The sequence below is a fragment of the Lagopus leucura genome, unplaced genomic scaffold (assembly GCF_019238085.1).
Source record: "Lagopus leucura isolate 7727_CA_CO unplaced genomic scaffold, USGS_WTPT01 Super-Scaffold_100024, whole genome shotgun sequence".
Taxonomy (NCBI): domain Eukaryota; kingdom Metazoa; phylum Chordata; class Aves; order Galliformes; family Phasianidae; genus Lagopus; species Lagopus leucura.
Window position 1 is genome coordinate 3266774 of NW_024962276.1, and position 12340 is coordinate 3279113.

Genomic DNA, 12340 nt, shown 5'->3' on the forward strand with positions numbered 1-12340 from the left:
ATAAAGCGCTAGCAAGGTTTTCCTCTGTGCCAAAGGCAAAAATGAAGGTGAAATGGCCTCGGCTCCATGAGGAAAGCCTGTGTGTGTTGTTGACTGTTAATATCATTAGTCTAGCACGTGCAAATTGTGAATTCACTCTTCAGTGAGAAACCTCTATTCTTTTATATTCCTTTATAGGTAAACTCATATGCTGACGGCCAGTGATGTGAAAACCCTGGCTGCATTCATCTGGGAGCCCATTAAATGCTTCAAAAAACCTAAACTTTGTGTGTTCCTGAATGGCAGGGGAACTGAGTATGGCCAGATCCTTGGTCATAAAATTTAGTTTGACAGTAGTGTGGTGAAGAACAACTGAAATAATTTCTGTGAACTTATTCCATTTACTGTAGGTTTTTTTTTGTGCTGTGCTAATTGAACATGGAGAAATTAGCAGCTGCAGAGAAAGGCTGTGCACTGGGCTGTGAAGCAGAACAGACTCATCACTTCTGTCAGCATGGGGTGCCTGGCTGTTGGCTGGGCACGTTTTGTAGCTGCTTTACATGCGGCCGGGAGAGGGACCAGACCTGCTGACTGATGTTCTTGCCTGCATTTTAGGGAGAGGGCATGTGGACTGTGTGCCCTAGGCCTGCTTTCTGAGCTTAAGCCAGTAATTCTCAGACACCTACACCTCGAAGCTGTTTTCCTTCCTGTGAATGTGTACTACAGAACATTTGTGAAGGTGCATGCATTAATTTTGCAAGGTGCTTGGTTTCCTTTGGAATGGGGGAGTATTTAAGTACCCTATGTGGCTTGACTTAATGCTTTTCCAGCTCATTTAAAAAAAAAAAAAACAAACAACTGTTTTGAGAGCAGTGAGAGGATGTTGAAAGTTGGGCTGCAGCCTTGGCACCTGCCTGTGTAGCCCTGCTGGCTCTGAGATATGGGCTCATTCGCATTTGCAGGGTGCTGAGCCGAAAGAAAGGCTGATGCCAGCAGTCTGTGTGACTTAACTCAAGTACTAGCTGAGCGTGGAGGCAATTCCAAAGTTGGTTTTTCAGAACAGTTTAAATATGAGCTCACACATGGTTTTTCTCCACTCTTTCATCAAGGAGTTTCCTAGCAGCGTTGTCTACCTTAGCGTGACAAGATCAGCCGCAATTACACCGGTGTCTGAAATGGGAGCCCCTTCCTGACCTTAGAGTGCTGCTGCATTAACAGAGAAAATAGACAAGTGATTTAGGTAATGAAATGATTTGCATTTGGTCATGAGTTGAATGAGACTTCCAAAGCCAAAGTGCTTATTCATCAGATGACTCACATCTTAGTCACTGTAGAATAAAGTGCTTCTCTTTTTGGGTGCTCCCAAGAATGGCATGGGTAGAGATTAGCTTAAAATGTTCACCTCCCCCTTTGATCTTTTTTTTTTTTTTTTAATATCTTAAAAAAGAATGATTGTGGGAGGGAATATAATGCAGTTAAGTCAAGGCTGTTGGAAAGAACATGATGGGAGGTTCATCAAACAGAATTTGAAACAGCTCTGTCTGGCAATTAAGATATATCCCAAGAACTTAGCCTGGATTTTATAGCAGTACTTTAATTTATTTTGCTGTTTGTTTCCTGGTCAGGCACAGTGATTTCATGCTTCTAAGTCAGACTTCTCAGGCTTTGTTCTCAGGGTACATGAGTGTCCACATTCTGGGTAAGTGCAAGTCTGATCCTATTCTCAAATCCCCGTGCCACCAGCAGTACATTAAAGTGTGTTTAGCTGGAAGCTGTACTTCGAAACACTCTTGAGATTGCTGTGCAAATAAAGCCTTGCTGTTCTCAACTTTCTGTTTGTGACTGCATTTCTTTTACTAGAATATTGAAGAAGTTGACTTGAAACCTGATTGTTCAGAGATGTGCGTGTGTTTAAGCAAGTGAACAGAGTATCTGAGAACCTGGGGGAACAAATGAAGTTATTTAGACAAAGCTGGCAGTGGATTACATATATAGCAAATAAGCTGAGGTTCTCCCTTTTTCCCTCCAATCTTTCATCATCCTTCTAATATCACAGTCACCGTACAACAGACATAACAAAGGCCACTTCTCATCCAACAGACAGGCTTTGAGTGGCACATGGTGATCTCTGCTTCTCACTCAACCTGCACAACTGGGTAGTAGCCCATGTGGGAGCTCTGTACAGGGGCTGACGTGGGGTGTTGCTGACAGCTTAGGCATAGGCTTTGCTAAGCTGGATGTGGTTAAACTCTTATCAGTATGTCAGAGATCAAAAAAGAGGATGCACTGCTGTCAAAACCAGGTCACTAATCACAGCCCTGGTGCAGACGTTTTGTTTTCTATCAGGAGTGATGTGGTGGTGGTATTTAAAAAAGAAAAAATATTCTGACAGATCTACTTTTAGAACGGTGTGTTCAGCTATAGGAGGAATAAAAGGGCAAATAAAGTAGCCAAAGATTTGTCATCAGAAATCTGGGGTTCTCTTACTGGCTTTAATGAAGCCAGGCCATCTGGCCATAGCTCTTCTCTCTGAATGTTCTCTTAGCCTTGGGGGAATAGGCAACATGTGTAGAATGTGGATAGGTCACAGCAGGTAGTAGGAAATGAGGATTTCCCAGGGAAATGCATTAGGCTACAGTTTCAAAATCGGGAAGCTGAAGGATGGGGTTCTGCTGCTAACAACCGGTAAAAGGAAAGCCAAGAATAGTTTTCTAATGAGTGTCTTTTTTCAAGTATTAGGGAATAATTCACAGGCCTGTAGGTCTCTGTAATTGTCTCAGCCGGATCTCCTGGGTTACAGGCATGAACCACTTCACCAGCAGTCATTTTAAGAGAATTCAAGTAAAGTGGAATTTATTACTTGTTCATTGTGCTCTCCAGTTTGTTTTGCATTTTTAATTCCAAGAGTAGTTTCTTTGTGTTCTGTTTTCTGACCTAACTAATTTGCAAAACTATTGCTAAACCTCAAAGGCAATATATAATTATGAGATAATATATGATAATGATGGTAATAATAAAGGCAAATGTTAGCTGTTTGGTGTTGCTACTGCACAGAAAACCTTCCAAGTGAGGTTTACTTCACTTGCAGAGAATGCAGATAGAGCTGCAGATAAACACTGCCTCCAGGCGTGGATTTATTTGTATTTCTGTTGAGTGGTTGGTTGGTGATATTGGGTGTTTGTGGTATGCCCTTCCAAAAGGGAGTGTGTGCCTCCCAGATGTCAACAAGCAATTAGTGGGCATGGGAGAACACCTCGCTCCCTGTTTCCGGGTGTGGGGAAACACTTCTTGTGGACCCCAGCAGTTGTAAAGCAAACAAACACAGTAGTAAAGGGCTGGAGTGGGATGGCAAAAGAAACAGGGCAGGAACTGCTGGAGCATCTTCAGCATATGGGTGGTATCAGTGATTTTTGGAAGACTAGAGTCCAAGTGTAGCTGATCTGAGTAACCAGGTGAGCTCTTCACACAGTGCTCTGCTGCCCCATGCTTGATGTGCATCCGTTCTCCCCACATCTTGTGTGCACAGCTGCAAGCTCATTGGATTCAGCCCAGCCCTGCTGCTGTGGTGTGTGTGACACAGGCAGTGCCAGCAGCAGAGCTCTGGTGCTACAGTGAACCTTCACTCGCTGCACATGGGCACAAGGCTCAAGGTGGCTGTTGGCTGTGTGTCACATCTTGCACAGGCAGCCTGTGCAGGTGGAGTGAGGAAACCTGGACAGAGGTAGCTCCATTTGAGGGGATGGATGTAATGAGAATTATTTCCATTGCTTCTTCACCATGAGTCCTCCTATCCTAACGAACAGCTGTAAATGCAAATGTGGGAGAAAATAATGTTGCCTGTCCTGGGAAAGAAATGCTGGGCCAGCTCTGTGGTCGGGCATCTCATTTTGATATGATCAAACACATTGATCCAGACACTTGCTTGAATCTATTTCCACGTTTTTCTGGCTGAGTTGTTCATTGTTTTGCATGTGAATGCTGTTCCTTCTGATGTCCTAGGATTGTAGTTAAGGTTCAAATATGCGCGTAAGTGTTTTGCTGTAATAGAGCTGCTATCTGCATTGCAGAGACAAGCAGCGTGTGGTGAAACTTGGTGGCAGTGCCCAGACTAATTGCTCTGAGATGCATCCTGGAAGGTGCTGAACACCCTGGCCGGGAGCCAGCAAGGCTTTTAAACACACTTTCCTTTTTCTCCATGTTGTTAGCAGTCTTGTTATTTGATTTCTCTTCATCAGCAACCAGAGAAGGATACCTGAGTAGCTGGAGCTGTGTAATTCATCTCCCAGTGATACCCTGACCTGTACTGCAGGAAGATCTCCTGGGACCTGTGTAGCTGATAGAGGCAGGTATTGCTGCTGTTGTCTGGGTCTGTTGGCTTTCAGTCTTCTTTCTTCTGTGCTCCTTTGCTAGTGGTAGGGCAGGCCATGCTGCCAAGTAGCGGTCAGGCTGCATTTGCAAACCACATTCCATGTTTCCACCTGTCTGTGCTTGCTATTAAACTTCACTGTTTATTTCCTTCCTCTCCTTTTGACCTGTATTTGTTTTCCCTTGCCTTAATCTTTGGAGGCAAACTGCCAAATTCAGGTTGTGTTTTTAAGTGGCATTGCCTATGATGGAGCCCAGGACAAGAGGTTTGGGGTCTGCTAGCTCATGGAGCTTTCAGGGTGTTGTTCTTTAGCTTTGCCTGCTGCGTGCGTGAGATGATGGCCCCAGAAGGAAGGAGATTTCAACTCTGCCAAAAGAAAGCTCCTTGCATTTTGCCATCGCTGTCAGCTCTGTCCCTGCTTTTCCTGTGGTGGCAATTCCTCTGTAGCTCAGCGTGTCTCTTTAGCCAGGAGCAGTGCCTGGGCTGTGGAGCAAGGCGTCTTCTCCTTCCAGCTGCTAGCAAGAGGGCTAAGAGCTTCCCTGACTTTTGTCTCAGGGTATCTGGTGGTGGAGGCTCCTGAGAGCCTGAAGTGTCTCAGGCTTTCCTGAACCCAGCTTCAGGCTTGAGGTAATTTGCAGAAGGGATCAGGCATTCAGGCTGCTGAGCTCTATAGAGAACAAGAATGGCTGTGTTGGCCCAGCAAGTGGAGGAAGCTGCTGTCAAAAGCTCCTCTCAGAAAGGAGCGTCTCTGTACAAGCAGCTTTATTCCATGCCCTTCTCTGCTACCTGCTTATTTGATAGCCAAAAATGTGTTTTCTGCTGTTCTTCCTGCTGCAAATCTGTGGAGTTGATGGTGCTGAGGGATGGATTCAGATCTTTAGAAAGGATCTGGCTGGTTGGATATAGCTTGTGGTGCTTGTCCTGAGCCACAGAAAATGGGGACGGTGCTTTGGTGTCCCAAGGCTGCTGGCACCCCAGCTGCAGTTGTTGTCAGTCTTGGGCTTGCTGTGCAGAACCAGAATCACTGAGGGGTGAATTAGGTGTCCCAGGTGGCATTTTCACACTCCTTTTTCCATATGAAGCTACCCATGGAAAATTTCATTGGTACTTTGGTGTTTCAAGGCCTTTTTTGTGCTTTGGTGAAAGCCTACATTCCTGGAATGGCATTGCAGGGACCCGAAAGAATGGCTTTCTGCTGAGCAGCTCACTTTGTGCCTCACTGGATAATCTCCAGTCATCGACCTTGGGGTTTTGAAAGTGCGTTTGACTTAAAGAGCTAAAGCTGAAGGCTTCAAAGGAATTGAGAAACCTGCTACCCTTTAAATTTCCAGCAGTGTGGGCTGTGTGCTCTATCAGTGGTAGCTGCCATGGAGGTTACCTGGTTGTGACTCCTGTGGGATCTCTGCTGTCTGATCCCTGGAACCTGTTCGCCTCTCCACTTCTGCCTTTGATTTTGCACAGGTGAGCTGAGGCCATGTTTTCAAGTCCTGGGCTTTCTAAAGATGTGAGGATTATCAGAAGATGGGAGTTGCTTGTGTGGAAGTACAGGAAAAAAACCTGAGCTCTGAATTTGAAGTCCAGCTGTCTTATAGCTGTCATTGTTTCTGTCTTGCTCTGTGTGGTTCTCCATTGCCTGATCTCTCACTTTGGGTCATGCAGATGTAGAGGGCTGGAGGCCTTCAGGCCGTGGACAATGGGAGATATTTGTTGGGATAATTCCCCTAAGTAAAAACTTCAAAGAGATCATCTTGAATAGAAATCTCCACTCACATTTGGACTGCTGGGAAGAAGAAAACCTATTGTGTTCACTGCTGTACATTTTTACTGGCGATTGGTGATCCTTTAACAGCTGGAAAGTTATGTTCTTAAAAGTCTAGAAAGACTTTCCAGTGCGGATTTTCTCACAGAACTGAGCAACTCAGTATTCCTTCAGATCTCTCAAAGCTGAAAGCTTTTTTCTTAGCTGAGAGGAAGATAAGCCTCTTAAGACCAGCATGTAAAAATGTGAACTTGTTCTGTCTGGTGGCTTTTTCAGTTTATTGTGGATGCTTTTGAAACAGCACTAACTTCAGTGGTTGTCTGTGCTGGAAGATGTGGGGCTGGCAAACATATTGGATGCTGAGTTACTTGGCTGCTGTGTTGGTATGTACACTTTATGTGCACTTTCCCCAGTTCCACTTGGCTGTTCCTAAATGACACCAGTGTTGTTCTGGGATGATTTGCTTTTATATAATTAAATTCCTCCATATTGTGCAGCACTAGGAAGTCTGAGCATTCCTGAGCATCTCGAAAGCAGAGTAAGCCATGGCAGTTGGTACAGCAAGATGTTGATGGGGGAGGAGGCAGGCAGGCACCCACCTCCTCAGCTGAGCCTGGGAAATGGACTGCAGAAAGCAATAAATTAAAGAGGAAGAAGGAAGCAGCCTGGAAGCGTGCAGGCTGTCTGTGCTGGGTGCCAGCATGCAGTGGTGACCTCAGACACCACTTTTGGAAAAGAAGCCTGTCTGCTCACTCTTGGGTTGTTTCTTCCCTCCTTCCTGTTTGTTTATTTCACCAGTGTACACTGCAGGCTCAGCCAAGGAAACAGAATACTGCTCAGACTCACAGGGCCTTACTACAGAATCTGTTCCAGGCAGGGGAATTCCAATAGAAATACAGTTGCAGCTGAGCTGGCATTTGTGGTTAGGAAACCCTCTGGTTTGCTTGTAACTGGAGCAGGTTTGAGGCAAAAGAAATCAAAGCAATGCAGTTTGTTTGTTTGTTTGTTTGTTTTACCAAGACTCTGTGCACGCGCACTGGTGTGAGGAGAGTGGTATGTTCTTTTTCTCTGCTCCTTTTTTCTGCAGCTTCTCAATTCAGTTGGGTAGAGGAGGAACCTTGGTGGATTTGAGATTCCTGAAGATGTGGTGAATGTTAGTAGCAGGTAGAGAAGAGGGCTGGAAGAAGGCTCCAGTCCCATCAGGTGCCCTCATGGGCATATGCTCCCTGACCTTGGCATCCATTGAGATGAGAGAACAGCCTGGAGGCAAGCAAGCTACCTTGGTTACTTTGCTTGCACAACAACTTATTTATGCATATTTATGTATTTTTTTTCTCTGGATAGAGATCTAGCCAACCTTGACAGCTCACTGGAAAGAGGAAACTCAAGCCTGGCAAGAAAATTTCCCTGCATTGCTCGTCCCATGCCTTTCCAGTTGGCAACGATAAGAGTGGGGGGATCTTTGCTGTGGGATAATCTGCTGCTTTGTTACATAGTCCAGGGGACAGGGATCACTTCTGCTCTGGTGTATGGGACCTATGTATGCCCTCAAAAGCTGGATTTTTACCCAGTGTTGCTGTAAATGAGGGCCCAAACAGTATACTGAGATGAGTGCACTTCCTGCAAATAGCCGTTGGGTGCACAACAAGATAGGCAAAGAGAGAGAGAAAACATGGGCCTGTTGTCCAGTGAAAGGACACAAAGGTGGGTTGTAGGCTTGGGTGAGGAGGAGATGAGACAGCTGTGATTGTTCAGCCTGGAAAAGAGAAGGCTCCAGGAGATATTCTCCATGTGTCTAAATGCCTCAGGGGAGGATATAGAAAGAAGACATCTGGATTCATCTCAGTGCAGTCAATCAAGAAGCAATATACACAAGCTGCAATAAAGAGAACTCCATTTTTCATTCTGTTTCTCTTATTCCCCTCCTTCCTTTCTCTCCATACTATGTGAAATGCTTTCCATAGTTTGCTTGCTCATGCCCTGGGTCCATTTTGACGAGCTGTGTCCTGCTTTGCTGCACAGTCACCCAAAAGCACTTTTAGCAATTGCAGGGTTTTAGAGACAGGTTTGTTTTGTGCTCGGTTCTGCTTCCATGAGATCAAAGAGGATTTTGCCATTGTAGAGAGGTAGAACTTACCTGTGGAGACTGATCTGCTGTTCAGCTCCTCTTGAATTCTTCATTTCAGCTTCACTGCATCTTCCTCTGTGGCAGTTTTGAAATATCATCATGGATTGCAGCAGCAGATGGCTCATCTAAGTCTAATTCTTTCCCGTAGAACAGCTTCTTTCTTTAACCTGCCATTTACCTTCACAGGGAAGAGACATTTGAAAAGTCATTATTGGAATGAAGACCCTAAATATTTAAGACTCCCTAACTGAGGTAGTTATTTTGCTCATGAATCAATTAGGTCTGGCTACTGCCTTGTTCATTAATAATTTTAAAATAACCTAACTCTTTCAAACTTCATGTAGTTGGACATTCTTGGTTAACTTTTTGAAGCACCCCCTCTCTGGCTGTTTAAATGCCACCTCCAGCAAGCTGTGCTCCTTGCCACTGCTGCCCCCTCACTAGGGAATCATGCTGCCTCCCAGCTGAGCAAGTGGCAATAACAATGACACTTCCTCCTCCCTGCTCAGCTTCAGCTCCAAGAGTCCTGTCCTTTGTTGCACAAATTCTGCATTGACCCTTCATCCTGTGCTTTTATGGCTTTTGGAAGAATGGAAGAAAGGATTGGGGTGTGCAGGTTCTGATGTGCAGGTCAGTGTTGGTTAAGTGCTGGACAGGAGCGTGCACAGGAGCAGCTTTGGAAGCCAGGTCTCCTCCGATATCAAGCTCTGTGAGTGGTTCACATATTCTTCAGACTGTGTGCCTATAAAATGAAGTCCAATTCTTCCATGCTAATGTCTGCAGGGTCTTTTGGTGGTAAGGCAAACAATCCCATGTGGTCACAGATGTGCTGGGACATCTGCTTGGTCATCCATTGTAACCAGACTCGTTGCTCTTCTCCCACACTGCCACCTCCATCCTTCGTAGCCACAGTGTCTGTGGCTATCAGCCTGGTTCAGCAGCTAGGATCCTTTCCCTGCAAGTCTTTTATGTCACTTGTCACAAGGACAAGTGGGATTTGTTATAATCTGAGCTCAGGTTGTCTGCAGGGATGGTGTAGGTGCTGGGATGTGCCAGGTCACTCTGGGGATGCTACAGAGATGGTGAGTGGAAGTATTTATTCTGCAGCTGTGTGGGCTGAGTCACTCATTGACCATTCCCTGCATCTTCTTGGCTGTAACTTGCAAAATAAAACCACTTTTAATGCTCCTACACTGATAAACAGCTTTAAAAGACTCAAGCAGAAACAAATATAGTCCAGAATCAGTCTGATAACCAGTGTTGCTGAACCTCTGTCTGCTACAAAACACAGCATGAAACTTGCTGCATGAAAATGCTTACAGCATGGCCAGAATGTAGAATGGCATGAGTCCTCTGTGATTTCTTAGTGCTGTTCCCAACAATGCCATGGTTGAAATGTGAAAGTATTGCTGCACCCAGTAAAATCACATCCTTGGCTCCTGTTTTACCAGCATTATCTGGATTGTTTCGTGTTCTGATATCGCGCTTAGATGAATTTGGCACTCCTAAATGTTTCTTGCTACAGGAATTTCCTTAAGTAGAAACTTTGTCTTCAGAGTAATTTTTGGTTGATTATTGCTTATATATGCAATTAGTGTAATTGCATCTGCTTATGCAAATTTATTGAATCATATAATTAGAACATGGAGTGATGAAATATAATGCAGTTTGGAAAATCTTTTGTAAAACTTCCTGAGCTCAGTACCCTGTGCATGAGGTGGTTGTTATCTCTCATGCTGTGGCTGGTAGACTGGAGCTTTTAGTTCAGCATAGTATTTAGTTTCAAAACACAGTTAAAATGTGCTGCTAATTACTCCAACACTGATATCATTGTGCTCCTGGCCCAAAAGCATATTTTTAATATAGTATCAGGGAGCTGCTGCTGAGCTCAATCCTGCTGTCTGATGTCTGCATACGTACCTTGCGCCAGGAACAGAGAAGCAGCAGAGTTGTCTCCTTTGCTGAAGTGAAGAAGAGAAGGTCAGGGATGGAGCAGTGTGTCATTCTCATCATTTGTAGCTTCGGGGCTGAACTGATGCTAAAATGCCTTTTGGAAACACCCTGCCTTGTTAAGACACACAGGCACTAACACAAAGGACATGGAGGTGATGGGTTTTCCAGAAGAAGGAATGTGGCCAGGAGATGTTTGTTTGTCATTTGGGAAATGTGGCAGGGCAGGTGCCTGAACCTCACTTCTCAGATTTCTCACACAACACTTGAATTGCAGAAATACTGTGTTGGCTTTTTTTTTTTTGTCATTCAGCAGTTACATTTGAAGCTGTGCTACGAGCTTCACAGAAGTAATCAAAGCTCCTCTCTTTTATGATCTAATTTTCAGCTGTGGCACAACAACCAGGCTCACTGCCAAGAATTGTGGAGAAAAGAGGAAAATAGACTAGAATTATTATAGCAGGATTGAGTGGATTCTCAGCAAGATGTGATTGTCTGTGCTGTGACACAAGAGCCTTGAAAGGCACAGAATGAGACACGTGCATGGCATGTATGTAAAAAGCACAAACACTATGTTCTTATTTATTATTTGGGTTGCAGTGCTGTCTCCTGGTTCTGGCTGGGAGTCTGTACTGATAGCAGCTTACCCTTTTCCCAGTGGGGACGTAGTCTGAGTGGCTGGTCTGGTATCCATCTGTCTTGATTATCTCTGCAAGGGTTTTTTTGGCTTCACAGAGCTGTATCTCCTCATAGCAATTGGGTGCTCCATCTGAACCACCATTCAGCCGGTGGCTGCCTGAAGGTGGTTCTCTCAGGTACAGAGAAGCATCTGAAACAATCCACTGGGGATTTGTATGTCTCAAGAGGGTCTCATGGCAGCTCAGACTGAGTTCACCTTCAGCTTCTATAGGCTGAAGGTGTCTGAGCCAGCTACTTGGACTCTGGGCGTGGGCCGTGTCTGGGTGTGAGAGGCCGATGGCATCAGGGTGGTGTTTGTGGAGCATCTCCCTGGTATCAGGGTAGTGGGCTTTGCTCAGGTAGGTCCTGCAGACCCAGATGCAGAAACGGGAATGCAGGGGGGACTCCAGTATGGAAATAGTCACAGGCTGTGTTCTTTGGTGTGGAGAGACAGCTCAAGCTCTGCAAGGAACTTACTGACCTAATATTTCAAACATGTCATTTGAGGAGCTGTTCAGGACTTGGCAGCCCAGTCTAGGACTTGCTGCTTCTCTCCTTAAGGGGAGTTTCTGGCTCTAATTGACAGCAGCCAGAGCAGGTTATTAATCCTGCACTGCTGTGGGCAAATGTCTGAAGGGAAATGCAGCACAAGGTAGGGCTGGCTGGAGCCACGAGAGCCTGTGCAGCCAACTGTGGCCCAGGGTAGGGCTGAAGGCCTGGCAGTGTTGGGTACTGACCTGAAAGATGCAGGTCATGGAGGTGCCATCACCTTGCAGGTGGCCTGTCCCAGCACACAGCTGTCTGCACTGCTTAGAAAACTTGTCCTGATTCCTGATCTTGCTGTTGTATATTAAAGGAGCAGACTAAATGGCCCATGAGCTTTGGAAACTCTCTGTGGAAGAGCCTGTGGGTCTTGTGAGATCAGAAGGCACCAAATAGAGCTGGCCTTCAAATGGGGACACACAGGCGTCCCTGCCAGTTCCCAAGCTGGCATAGAGGACACCAACCTCAGGCATTTGAAGAGATCTCCAGCACTGAGCAGTAGCTAAATTGCTGCCTGAATGCTTTGCTTGCAAATGCTTGTTGTAGTTATGCTTCACTGTGATCTGTTTTACTACAAAGGCTCCTTATTTCCTTTGCACAGGGCAAATACATTCTCAGAGACAAAAAAGGGGAAGTGGGATGAGGTGGGCTGAGGGCAGTGTAATAACTTTAACCTGGAAACTGTGACAGATGAAGCTGTAAAGTCATTTTTCTGGGCAGCCTGAGGCAAAGTCAGGAAATGAAGCTGGATGTGCTGAGCCCAGGGCCTTGTTACCTCGTGGTCCTTTCTGTAAGAACATTTTTACTTAGCCGTGTGGAAGGACCAAGCAGTAAACTATGTTTACAATTTCTATTTTTCAGACAGTGCTTTGAAATACTTTATGCTGTAGCAAAATTAAGTTCACCCATCTCTCTTACAATACATAGAGATTTTTTC

At 45.3% G+C, this 12340-nt stretch overlaps 1 protein-coding gene across 5 annotated transcripts in view; it reads left to right on the forward strand.

Annotated features, from left to right (window-relative positions):
- Positions 1-12340, forward strand: part of CAMKK1 (calcium/calmodulin dependent protein kinase kinase 1) — an 88734-nt gene that overhangs the window by 23488 nt on the left and 52906 nt on the right. The window contains exon 1 of one of the 5 annotated variants that reach the window (XM_042879575.1): positions 4243-4325. The exons of the other annotated variants lie outside the window; for them this stretch is intronic. The gene's annotated coding sequence lies outside the window, so the exon portion shown is untranslated. Of the gene's footprint in view, positions 1-4242; positions 4326-12340 lie in introns of those variants that run through there. 5 annotated transcript variants of the gene reach the window in all.